This window comes from Chaetura pelagica, unplaced genomic scaffold, assembly GCF_000747805.2.
Source record: "Chaetura pelagica isolate M959 unplaced genomic scaffold, ChaPel_1.0 scaffold532, whole genome shotgun sequence".
Classification (NCBI taxonomy): Eukaryota; Metazoa; Chordata; class Aves; order Apodiformes; family Apodidae; genus Chaetura; species Chaetura pelagica.
In genome coordinates this window covers 295,196-307,119 of record NW_009952282.1, presented here as the reverse complement: position 1 = coordinate 307,119, position 11,924 = coordinate 295,196, and the positions used below count along the sequence as shown (strand labels likewise).

At 42.7% G+C, this 11,924-nt stretch overlaps 1 protein-coding gene across 1 annotated transcript in view; it reads right to left on the bottom strand.

Moving 5' to 3' along the window:
• Positions 1 to 11,924, bottom strand: part of AGAP1 (ArfGAP with GTPase domain, ankyrin repeat and PH domain 1) — a 243,146-nt gene that overhangs the window by 221,898 nt on the left and 9,324 nt on the right. The window contains exon 3 of the mRNA XM_010007801.1: positions 1,913 to 1,998. The gene's annotated coding sequence lies outside the window, so the exon portion shown is untranslated. The remainder of the gene's footprint in view (positions 1 to 1,912; positions 1,999 to 11,924) is intronic.

Genomic DNA, 11,924 nt, shown 5'->3' with positions numbered 1-11,924 from the left:
TGGAGAGCAAAGGAAATGGTCAATGCTCACACACAGAAACAGCACCAGCTAGTGCACCTCATCACCTTCCCCTTCTATGAAATTAGGTAGGGGGTTAAAAATAATTTTCTTCTTTGAACAAGCTTGTATTAGACAAGGAGAGAGACCATCACTTCAGAAAGTGAGACTTCTGGGGAGTCATTTTCCCCCCTTCCTGCCAAACAGAGGGGATGGTGAACCAAACCCTGAGCTGCAGCCTTCTTTGGACAGAAGCCATCCCCTGGGATTGCTCCCTCAGCCCATGTCCCTGGGTGTCAGGTGGACCCCACTTCAGCTCCTTACTTGTGGGGGCTAGCCCCAGCCAACCACTAAAATACACTGGGCTGCTGCAAAAAGCAGAACCTTAACCCTTTCTGCAGCAGAAGCCACAGAAGTGGGAGGTAAACATTTTTCTTTCGACAGTATTGCATTTTCTTTAGACCTATAAATATTCATGAACCCTGAGTAAATTTTTAATTCCAGGAATCAATAAACAGATTAAAGATCTTTAATATCCATGTGACTTGCAATTATACCCAAAACATCCGAAGATAATTTAGATGTGCAACACATCTTCTTCTAACACCTTAAACCTTTCCACACTCATTATGTGCTGAAGAACACATCTCAGCCACAATAGCAACTTAAAACCCCAAACTTACCCACCATAGATCAACAGCAAAACACCATTCATTAGTTTGCAGTGAGCTCAAATAAGCTCTGCAATTCTTTAGGTACAGAAATATTTAGAAGGCTGCGTGCACCTTTACAACTCCAGTGTGAATCTCTTTATATGAATGAATGTTCTCAGAGCACAGGGCCCTGGAAGCTGCTGTGCACTTCAGCCCAACTATTCACAGCCTAGAACAGAGCCCTTCTCTTAGGCTCGAGCCTCACACGGCCGCAGATGTGTCAGCGACACTAATTTTTTGTTTCTATTTTAACTTCCTTCCAGGATGTCTCTCTTGGTCTCCGTTTCCTCCACCTCCTTTCTCTTCTCCTTTGTTCGGGCACCTTCCCCCACGCTCTAATCCTGCCGCAGCTGATGAGCAAGGGCAGAGCACTGAACCACAAGCTGCTGCTGCTGGCACTGCTCCCCTTCAGCTGTTTGGCCACAGCACAACTCCTGCTGGGACATGGCTTTTGATTTTGAAGCTGATGCACCACTGAACAGCCAAGCAAAGCAAGGGGGGCTGCCACCCCACCTGAGAAACCTCACGAGTGGCCAGCGAAGGAGAGGTAGAGGGGACACAGAAAGACACCTGAGGATAAAGACACTGCCAGGCTGGAGAGGCTGCAGTGAAGCAAACATCATCTAAACACACGCTTCACATCACTCCAAACAGCAGCAGAGTCAAGGAAACAAAACCACAGGTGTCTTGTCCAAGGCAAATCCCCATGAATTCCCTTCTATGAGACAAGGAGGTAAGAGAAGCAGTGTCAGAAACCCAAGACCTCAGTGGTGCTGAACTGAGCTGGCAGTGCTGAGCCTCAAACAGCACAGGGAGCAAAAGGTGGGAGCAACAGGGAATGCACAGGTTTGTACATGAGTGTGTGTCACTGTGGCACAGCTGCTTTGTATTTTAACAGTTTAGAGCCTCCAGTTCAGAAGACATCTTAACAAAATGCAGTTTTGTGAGCACTGGAAGCATATTGATTAGGCATTCAATACAAGCTTGGTCTTCACTGCACAGATTCACAATGTTAGCTGAAATCCCCAGTCATTTCTGAACAGAACTCTTCTCATCTGAGAGCAACACGTGCTTTTTCCCAGCAGAAAGATGGGCAGGACATGGGGAAGAACAAAACCAAGCCAGTTCTATTAAAGGAACGCTTTTAAAAGAAAGGAAACCGCGGTGTCAGGTTGAAAAAGCTCTGTATAAGCAACGCTCACCTGTGCCTCTGGAGGGCCCCCTTCATCTCTTATCAGCAGCAGATAGCTTTGTCCATCAACTACTATCTCTTTCTTGAATCTCCCACCTGTCACACAAAGGAACTAATTACAGAACAGAAAAGGCACAAAATACAAGAGAGAAAAAGGCTTCGCTTGTGGAAAAAAGGTGTCCTAAAGGATTTTTGCAAATGAATGAACTACTGTGAAGAGAAGTTAAGTTCATATGCATATTGCATAGAAATTATTCTTAAGTTAAGCCACATACTTGAAAAATAAGGCTAGTGCAGGAAAAAAGCCAAGAGTTGTGTTACAAACACTAACTCCCATGGCAGGTGGACTTGGTTCTGATACATATAGATAAAAGAGAGTCACCTTTGTGCTATGAAACAGTAAGAAATGCTCTCCAGAGAGCAAACGTGGGAGAGCTGCATGTTTTAGAACTAAAACACATTTCTTGTGTGAATTAGCATTTCCTCAAGAGAAGCCCAGTTCTTCCAGCACACATGTAATGTTATGAAAATGATATTTCTATATTCACAAACCACAGTTAGGGGAAAATACTAGACACATGTTAGACAAAAAAACTACAATGGTGGTACCTCTGTAGAGATGCATTAAACAGAGAATGCTGTGCCACTTCTAGCAGGATGAATTAAAGACCTCTTTTGGAGATCTAGAGAAGATCAGAGCAGCAGCCTTCAGCCAAATTCTATTCCTGTTTCTGCTATTCTAGGGAGATGCAGAATGGCGAGTGCTGGTGCAGAGTCAAGAGCTGGACACCAACCAGACACCAGGCTGGGGTGCAGCTTCACCAGCATCTGCCCTCCTGCTGGCCAGGCTGGGGCTTCAGGCCTGACCCAAGGGCAGGATTGGGATGCCTTTCCTTTGGGGATAAGCATGTTTTGGGCATCCTGCTGAGCCTCATGACAGACTTCAGATAACGACAAATCACATTGAGGGTTTCGGGTGTGACTGAGCCAGGATTAGCAAACTTGGCCTGCCGGAGCAGTTGGGTTGCATTTAGGCTCTTCTCCTGAAGCAAAACCACTCTTATCTGCCCCAAGGCCTCCATGCTTGGCATCATCCAACCACCTCACATCTGCACTCACCAGACCAAGATAAAACATACTTATTAGTACATCCTACACTTCTTTCTTCACCTCATTTCCCAACTTACTTTAAGAACTGTCATACTATCAAAATAGATGCAGTTAAACACATGATAGGGGAATAAACAACTCTGACTTGCTCTCCAAACGACATCCCCAAGCTGGTCAGTCAGCACATACAGGCTGACTCCTCCAAGCATTTGCACACAACTTGCTATCCTTGAGGAAACAACACACTGGCTTACACCCACCAGTCTCCCAGCCCAACCATTACAGGAGGCTTCAAATCAATCCACATTTCAGCTATGTGCAATATTTAAGCACTTTTAAACGCATTTCATGTTTAATAAAACACACAACAAGGGTATTTTTGTTTGTGGTTTTGCTGTTGCTGTTTGTGTTGGCTTTTTGTTTGGCTGACTGTGTTTGATTCTATTTTATATTTTTTTTATAAACCTACCCTATTAAGAACAGCTTAGCAGTAAAAACAAGACTGACACATTTCTGGATCTTTAATTGCACAGAACTATGGGAGCTATGTATAGATTTTCATTATCTTGCTCACAAACTGGATTTCAATTTTGCCTTCAAAGATTAACTGGCAGATAAATATATATCATTAGGGAACCTGAAAAGAATAATCAAAACCAAGCATAAAACTTTGAAATGAAACTAGTCTGAGCTCTCAGGAACTGAATTTCTATTAACCAGGTCATTATTTCTATACATCATTAACTAATTGTATATGCTTCATAATGAAGTGTTAAATAAGATGAATTACTTAATATACAGCCCTCCAGAGAGGATCTTTAAAGCTGTAAGTAACAATAGAAATGCAGTATAGATGTGATCCAAGAGTGAAAGTTCTGCTTAATTGCCATTTCCTATTTCCCTTTTTTTTAAACACTGAAAGTTCACACAGCTAATTATAAAATTCCATGAACTGAGCACATTGAAGAGCCAACTCATTATTCCCTCTTGTCAGTAGCATGCCTTTCAAGTCTCACTGTATCATCAAACCATCCTCAGAGGAATAAAGAAGGTACAGACAAGGTGAAATAGAAAGCTTACATAGAGAATTGGACAAAAAAGATAATCAATGGATGTAGTTTTGAAATGTATATAAACAGAGTGCAAATGTGAGCACTATGAGATTTATTCTTTAGAGCCACTTCAGGGACACTAAAGATTCTGTTTCACAGAATGATTGAAGGGTTTGGGTTGGAAGGGACCTTAAAGATCATCTAGTTCCAACCCCAGTTTGAGAACTGTATATTCAATTTGTTAAATATGGCAGTTATCCAACAGCTCTTCCTGTGGGAATGTACACTAAGTGACCAGCTTGTCTACCTGTTTCTTGCCTTCCCCAAAAATCACTGTGTGGGGGGGTCAGTATAATGATGCTGTATTTTTATTTCCAGCACTGAATTCCCATCTTGACAGGCTGTACCACTTCACCACAGCCTGTCATGCTGGAAGGGCAGTGCTGCCACCAACCAGCATCCAGTCACTTCAGATCTGTTCCAGTGGCTTCTCTCCTCCTGCAAGCTGACTGCTCATCAGCTGCAATATGCACACCCTCATCCATGCACTCATTTTTGTTTGGACTTAGCTATTTCACAATGAATAGCTTTAATCTACCAACCAAAATGTTAAAAAAAATGCCCTGCACTTCCAAGCTATAAGAAGCATTTCAAATAGAATCAGAAGATCCAGACATAAAACAAGAGACTCACACTCACCCCCAAGTAAGAGCTATTTTATGCAAACTGGAGACCAAAGCAGGATGTATCCCTATTAACTTGTGTTTCTACAACATGGAAGAGCCTTTGTCATGAGCACATCACAACATCAGGTACTACACAGGACAAATCAAGGAATCCCATCTCAAGATCAAGAATTTACACAAGCAAATGCTGAATATGCAGATTTCTGTCAGTGCATGAGACACTAGGGCTGTGTGGTTGTCCTGCAGGTACCTTGGGTCATAACATGCAAGTGCAGGACAAACTGATTCTGCCTTTGACCTGATGAGCCCTGACATGACCCATCTCCAGGCTGGACAAGTAAAAGCAGTGCAGGGGCAGTGATTTAGGGACAGTTTGGCCTGCACTGCACTAGTCATTTAAAATAAAAAAATAAACTTTGCAGTTCGTAAAGCACCACAGGGCCACTGGGAATGAAGAATTAGAAAGATCAGCCAAGTCAAATATTCAACTACTGCTACCTGTCAAAGTAGTCAAGAAGTCTCCCACGAACACAAAACACCACTGTATTTTTCTATACATCTGTATATGTGATGGAGTCACAAAATACCATCTAAGCCAAAGACACTGAAAACAAAGAAATGACCTTCTTAATTTAAAGAGGGCCCTGAAAAGACACAGCACTGGTCCCAAGGGAGGCAGCTAGCTTTGTTGCAATCCCATCAGTATTATGACACATGCAGCTTTTTAATGAGGGAATTTCTCAGCTACCACATGTACCTGCCAAGGGAGGTCACTGACAGAGAAAGCCTGGCAGCCTGTCCACAGCTCCTGCTCCATCCCACCAGGCACGTCGCAGCCCAGAGATGCTGGAGCACAAGACGGGCAGTCCCCAAGCTGAACTGCATTCACTCAGCCCCAATCCCATCTCCAAAGCATGATCAAAGACTTGCCAGTGAATATCTAAATAACTCCCTTCAGCCAGACAGATGGAGCTGCAAACTGTTTTCATGAAATATCACAGGAGTTTTATAAAAACAAGTCACTGAGCCTGGATAGAAGCTTGAATTCGGGAGGATTTTAGTATGCAGTTTGTTTATTTTCTCTAAAACTGTGTATTCACAAATCGCTGCATCATTCCCAGTTTTCCAAGGCAAGATCATTACTAATTCAGAGACTCATTTTCAAACATGTACAGAATTTCAAAGGCAAATCCTACTCCTGTGCACAAACCTCACACAATACCCAGCAGAAAACAGAGTGGTGCTTCTGATGCAACCCCCAAAAACCACCCACTCTCTGATGTGCATTAGAGCCAGACCCCTCCACTAAAATGCTCCAGATAAAAACTACAGCTTTGATCAATATAAAGCTAAACACATTCTGTGCATCAGCAATCTACAGCCACAGCTAAAGACCCAGTACAAGTCAGAACACCAGGCTGAGGGCACCAACAAAAGCCTCCTAATCTCATTTCCATGCACGTCTTTCTCCAGAGGTTACTGCTTTGAATCAGCCATAGCAGGAAACTGGTCTGCAGTGAAAACTGATGCTGATTTTAAGCACCACATACACTGGTAATCAAGGGTGCTCTAGATTGCCAAAGCTTTATCTTACACGGGGAATTCCACAGAGGAAGGCTTCCACCCAGCTGGGAGAGCCTGGCTCCCTCCTCCTTCCAGCTCAGAGCTGTTCCACCCTGTAACTGCTGGCAAAGCAGCCACTGATGTTCACGCTGCATCCCCAGGCTCTTGATCCAACCAATTGCCACAGGTACAAAGTGATTTGGCCATATGAGAGGATAAACTGGGGGGGCTGCCCACAGGACAAACCCATGCAGCAGCTGAATGTCTGCCACAGCCATGGGGGCAGGGCAGGCAGCAGAGACAGGAGAGAAGCAGCATTAAAGCCTGTGTTCTGTTTTCCTGTGGACATGTATTTTGACAGCAGTGGTCAGTTGTCTCACACACAGATATCCCTCTCTTGTTTTTTCTTAAGATGGAAAAGATAGTGCCAAGAGCCTAGCTCCTCTTCAGAGAGACACTTTAAAGAATGTTTTAACATTCTTATTAGTAAGTGTTAAAAAGCGATTAATTCCATCCATGCATACAGACATCATTTTCAGGACCAAGTATATGAGAACTGGTTGGTTAAGGTCAGAAAAGAAGAAATGCTCTCAAGACCTTCTGCAACTAAGCAGAAGCACCAAAGAATGACTGCAACTGCCTGGTAAACCAATGCAGGTCAATGGCACCCCATATTTTTATTTAAATAAATGTTCCCCATATCAAGTGGTGCTCAGTGCTTGATGTTGATAACCTGCTGGTATCAGCAGCAGAGAACCTTTCACAGCCACATGTAACACTCACTTTTGGTGTTTTCTTAATGCAAATATTGTCTTCAACAGTACCTGTGAAACCCAATGTGGTTGAGCTGGGCTGGGTGTGTAACCACAGAAGGGCAGAGATGGGGGAACCACAGCTCCTGCACAAGACTGAGGCCACTGGCTGCACCAGCTTCCCACCAAAGCACCCAGGTAAAAATCCCAAACCCAACCAAGGGACCTAGAACGAGCCTTTCCAAACCAACCCTCTGCTTCTCTAAACAGGCTTCCCATATATTGTAGGAAATACATGAATCAAATCCTGGGATATACTATTAGAGGTCTCCTTGAAGCATCAAGCTATACCCAATTAAAGCAAAGCACACCCACAGGTGTCATGTATGGTCTAGCATTAGGACATCATACAGATACTCATATCACTATATTAAAACTGCCAAAGAAGCTTAAGTATATTGCCTTTTAATTCCATGAAAATCAGGTTTACAGCTGCAATTTTAGTAGCAGCCACAATGACATTTAACAACTTAATTTTGAGATACAGTCATTGACATGTTTGCAGATCTGATGGGTCCACAAAACCTGGCAGTGATTTCAGTGGAGATCAACCGGATTTTAAGTTTTTAACTTCAGGAAAATACAGCTTACAATTTAAAAATACAATTAACTACTCAAGTTGCCTAGAATCAGAGACTGTAATTAATATTTAGATAGAAAATGGGGTGGGTGGTTTCATCTTGAAGGATCTATCAAAGCAGTGATGACAAATGACATTTCTGCAAAGGTACTGGTCTCATTTCCATGGTTCTTCACAGAACAGTCTGGAAGGAGCATTTATTTGAGAACACCAGATGTTACTGCACTCAAATGCAGTTATTAGACATCGGGTGCAGGCAGGGAAGACTTTCATGGCAGATTATCTCTCTGTTAGAAGAACTTGGCAAAAAGAGAAGCCAGTCAAGAGGCTGAGATTCCCACCCATTTCAGACAGAATAAGCAGGAAAAGACGGATAAGATAAATGAGTTAAAAAGAGCCAGGCTCTCAGCAATTAAGTTTCCTTCACTACACAGACAAGACTTGGAGAGGAGCACTGCCTGTTGTCTTTTCACCCTAGCTTCTGACAGTCAGTAGAACACTGCTTGATTAGAGAAGGTAATTAGAGAAGCCCTCACAGAATTTCTGCTATGTGAGTGCAGAAGTAGAGAGAAGCCACACTTGGTACTCATCAAATGGCTGATCTTAAAAAGAAGTACAATGCCAATGCAAGTTTCTGCAGGAGATTCAAAGCCTCATGCAAATATTTTTTTAATAACCTGGAAGATTGAAGTAACAGGCTATTTAATTTCCAGATAATGAAGCAGGAGGGACTGCAATCATATGAGAAAATTGGATCGTACTGCAACACAAGCATAACAAGTCAGAAAAACAGAGTGGAAAAAACCAAAAGCAGCATCCTAAGGACAAATGGAAAGTCTTCCACCTAAGCAGGATGAACCAGCTGCAGACAGAGGGGGTGGAATGGTAGATGGGAGGTGATAGTTATTCTGAAGAAATAATCTGCTGATCCCATTTTAAAGCAAGTGAAAGACATTTACCCCTTTTTTCAGTCCCTCTTTTATCACAATCCCAAAAGGCAAAAGTATCCCAGGGAAGCAGACACACAAATCTCTACAAGAGTCACCACAATTCCAGGTATAAACCTTGGGATCTCCTGTGCAGCAGCAATGCTGACAAGAAGAAAAGGACCCTGGAAAGCACACACTGCCAGGGTGCATTTTTAAGCCGTTTGCCCTCAGAGCATTTCACTCTTCCAGATGGAAGGATCCCCACACCTCTTAACATACAGCCCTGCAGGTTTATCATGTTATCACTATCTGGTTAGCTGAAGAATCTACTCAACTATTAAACCAGCTTAGGGACAAGGACTCCATTTCCCTTCTCTGCAGGTCACATAGGTCATGCCTCCCTCAAAGATAGCTTAAAAAATGTGTTTAGGTAATGCAGAAGGATGTCACACAGCAGAACTACTCCCATGGTTCTAGACAGACAAAAGCACACCCATTTAAAGGAGCAAGCTCATTTTAGCACATACACCAGAATTACACCTGTCACTTCACACTTGCCTGGAAAGAACCTATGGATGCCTTTCCTACTAAGGAGGGCCCAACATCAACCTATACATGATTTTTCAACACAATAAAGAGGTTTGAGATGTTAATCCTGGTCACGTTTCTAACGTGAATTGGCAAAACTGTGAAACATTCTGACCAGTGATAAAGCACCTGCACCTAAGTGCTCACACCTCCAAAATTATTCCACAAACAAGGAACTAGACACCTGTTAATTCAACAGGATGAAGAAACATTTTCATTTGGCATCTACTGCACATAAATAAAAGCATTGGCACTGAGGAAAGAAAAGCTGGATACACTACCTGATGTGAGGACACCCTTTTTCATGGTTCATTCACATGAAAAAACATTTCTGGCAGTTCAAAGGGGAGGAAAATAACCAGTGGAAACCTGTGAAAAACCCTCTCCTCCCACAGCACCCAGATCCCTGGTACTCACCCCAGGAGCCTATTGCAGCCACACTCACCACTGCAACTCCTGCAGGACTTGCTCTCTACATCAAGGTCCTGCAACCACAGTCTGAAAGTATTTTCAGATTCCTGCACTGCTGCTTTTGTTCCTTGTACTCAAGTGTTCTCACCAGCACCATCAATCTCTTCACTCAGCCCAGCCTGATTTAAATTTCAACAGGGCACAACTATCCATGTCAGATGTTCACGCTTTTACCAAGCATCTAAACTCTTTGGGTGAACATGCTCAAGCCTTTTCCAAGCTATGCCCTATTAAGTATTAGAATGGAAGGAAAAAAGGTATTTGCACACTTGTAGGGGTGTGACCAGTTCCCCTGCCCCCTGCTCAGCAGAACTAACACCATTTGATAAGGCAAATGTGCTGTCATCATCCTGCCAAGGACCCTACAAGAACCTGTATGACCCCACAGTGTGAGGTGACAAGGACCTACAATTAAATTAGTGGTTCAATTTCTACTAATAAGGCAGGAAATCAGGCACATGAGATAGCTTTTATAGTATTACTTGGTGGTTTTTTTTTACTTTTGTTGTTTCTTTTATTGACAGTGGGCACAGAGTTGCTTACACGAGTCACACCCACTAACTGTATATATATCACAAGCCTAATTTTAAAAGCTTATTTTTATCAAGCCAGCTGGAGAGAAACACCAACCAAACCACAACAATCAACCTCTCAGGGCAGGATATGATCCTGCTTCAGTGCACTCCTACCTGTTTCCATCACCAGCCTTTTCAAGTTTAAAAAGGCTATACCCCAAAGCACCACTTTCTAAACAAAGCTCCTGACACAGTCCCATGGCTTAAAAGACCACAGCTCCTTTTTTTGGCTGCAGTTCCTTAAAAGTTGTCTTTTCACACATTTCATCTTCCAGACACTAACCCACTCAGACAAACTCACACAGCTTCAACCTTTCAACCTACCATAGAAATCTTCTCTTGTCAATACCTGCTTGAAAGTTCCAACTTCAACTTCACAAGCTTCCAACATTATTTCAAAGATCCTAATGTTCCTGCTAACAAAACCTAAACTGCATAACCAAGATCAGCAAAAAAACCTGTAGGAACAGATTTAATTTTTCTCTTTTTTTTCTTTTTCACATTTCCCTCTCCTTTTTGCACTTAGTTTATAGCCAGCTTCTAATATATCTGTCCTTTCATTGCAGTATTACAAATGGTAACCCTGAAGCTAAAACTGGACTTAGCCAGCTGTGGTTATACTATAATCTGTCTGAACACACACACACCAAATCCTACTGAGATCTGCTAAGGAAACCCAGAAAAAGAAACTATCATTATCATGATTTTTTGGTGGTGGTTCTTTTTTTTAATTACCTCCCAAAATACTCCAATAAGAGAACAGAGAGGTCACTACAGAACAGCACACTGTGCCTTACAGGTACAAAACTCTATTTTCCATTTGTAATCTGTATTTCACTGAACATCTTTAGTATTAAATCACTCAGAATCAAGGAGTGGGAGGGAGACCAGAGAATAACATTACGTAGGATCTACTCTAGGCCCTTGGCATCCCTAAAATGGGTAGAAAACCTAGTGGCAGCCTGCCATAGCAGGGAATCCTAAAGATCTGTTGGGAAGTAAACAGCTTGTGAATAAAATCAGCCCTATTTTCTGATACAACTTCCCAAAACAGAAGACTCAATGAAAGTAAGTCCACAATAAGAAATAAAATACAAGCTGAAAAGTAAACACGTTTAAAGAACGTTTAAATTCTCCTTTAAGATCTAGAGCTAAACACTGGGCTATGATTCAGAAACACGACCAGAAGTGTTTGAAAGAGAAAATGGGAGACAGGCCCTTCTTCCAGAAACACCAAACTGGCCAGTGACTCCACAGCAAGCCAAGAGCACTGGAGACCCAAGAGTCATCTGTGTTATTGTTAAGAGCCTGAAGCAGCTAGAAATCTGAATTACAGGTTTCTCCTGGGATGTTACCTTCAGAGGAGCCTGTCAGGAGAGAAGCACAAATCCTACAGACAGTATTTGTCATAACCTGAGGGTATTCAAGGCACAACGAGCTGAAAACACACTATCACAGCTCCGTCACCCTTGAGGCACCCATCTGAGAAGAGAAGTCCCTTCCAGGAAACTGCTTCTTCAGCAGCTTCTCCCCAGGAAAAAAGCAAACACTAACTTCTTCCTTTCATTAACATAATTGTGCAACACTTGAAACAGTAGGGCAAGGACAGAGAGGGTTTCAAAGAGTTCACTAACCCACAGAGCTGGTCTCAAGGGG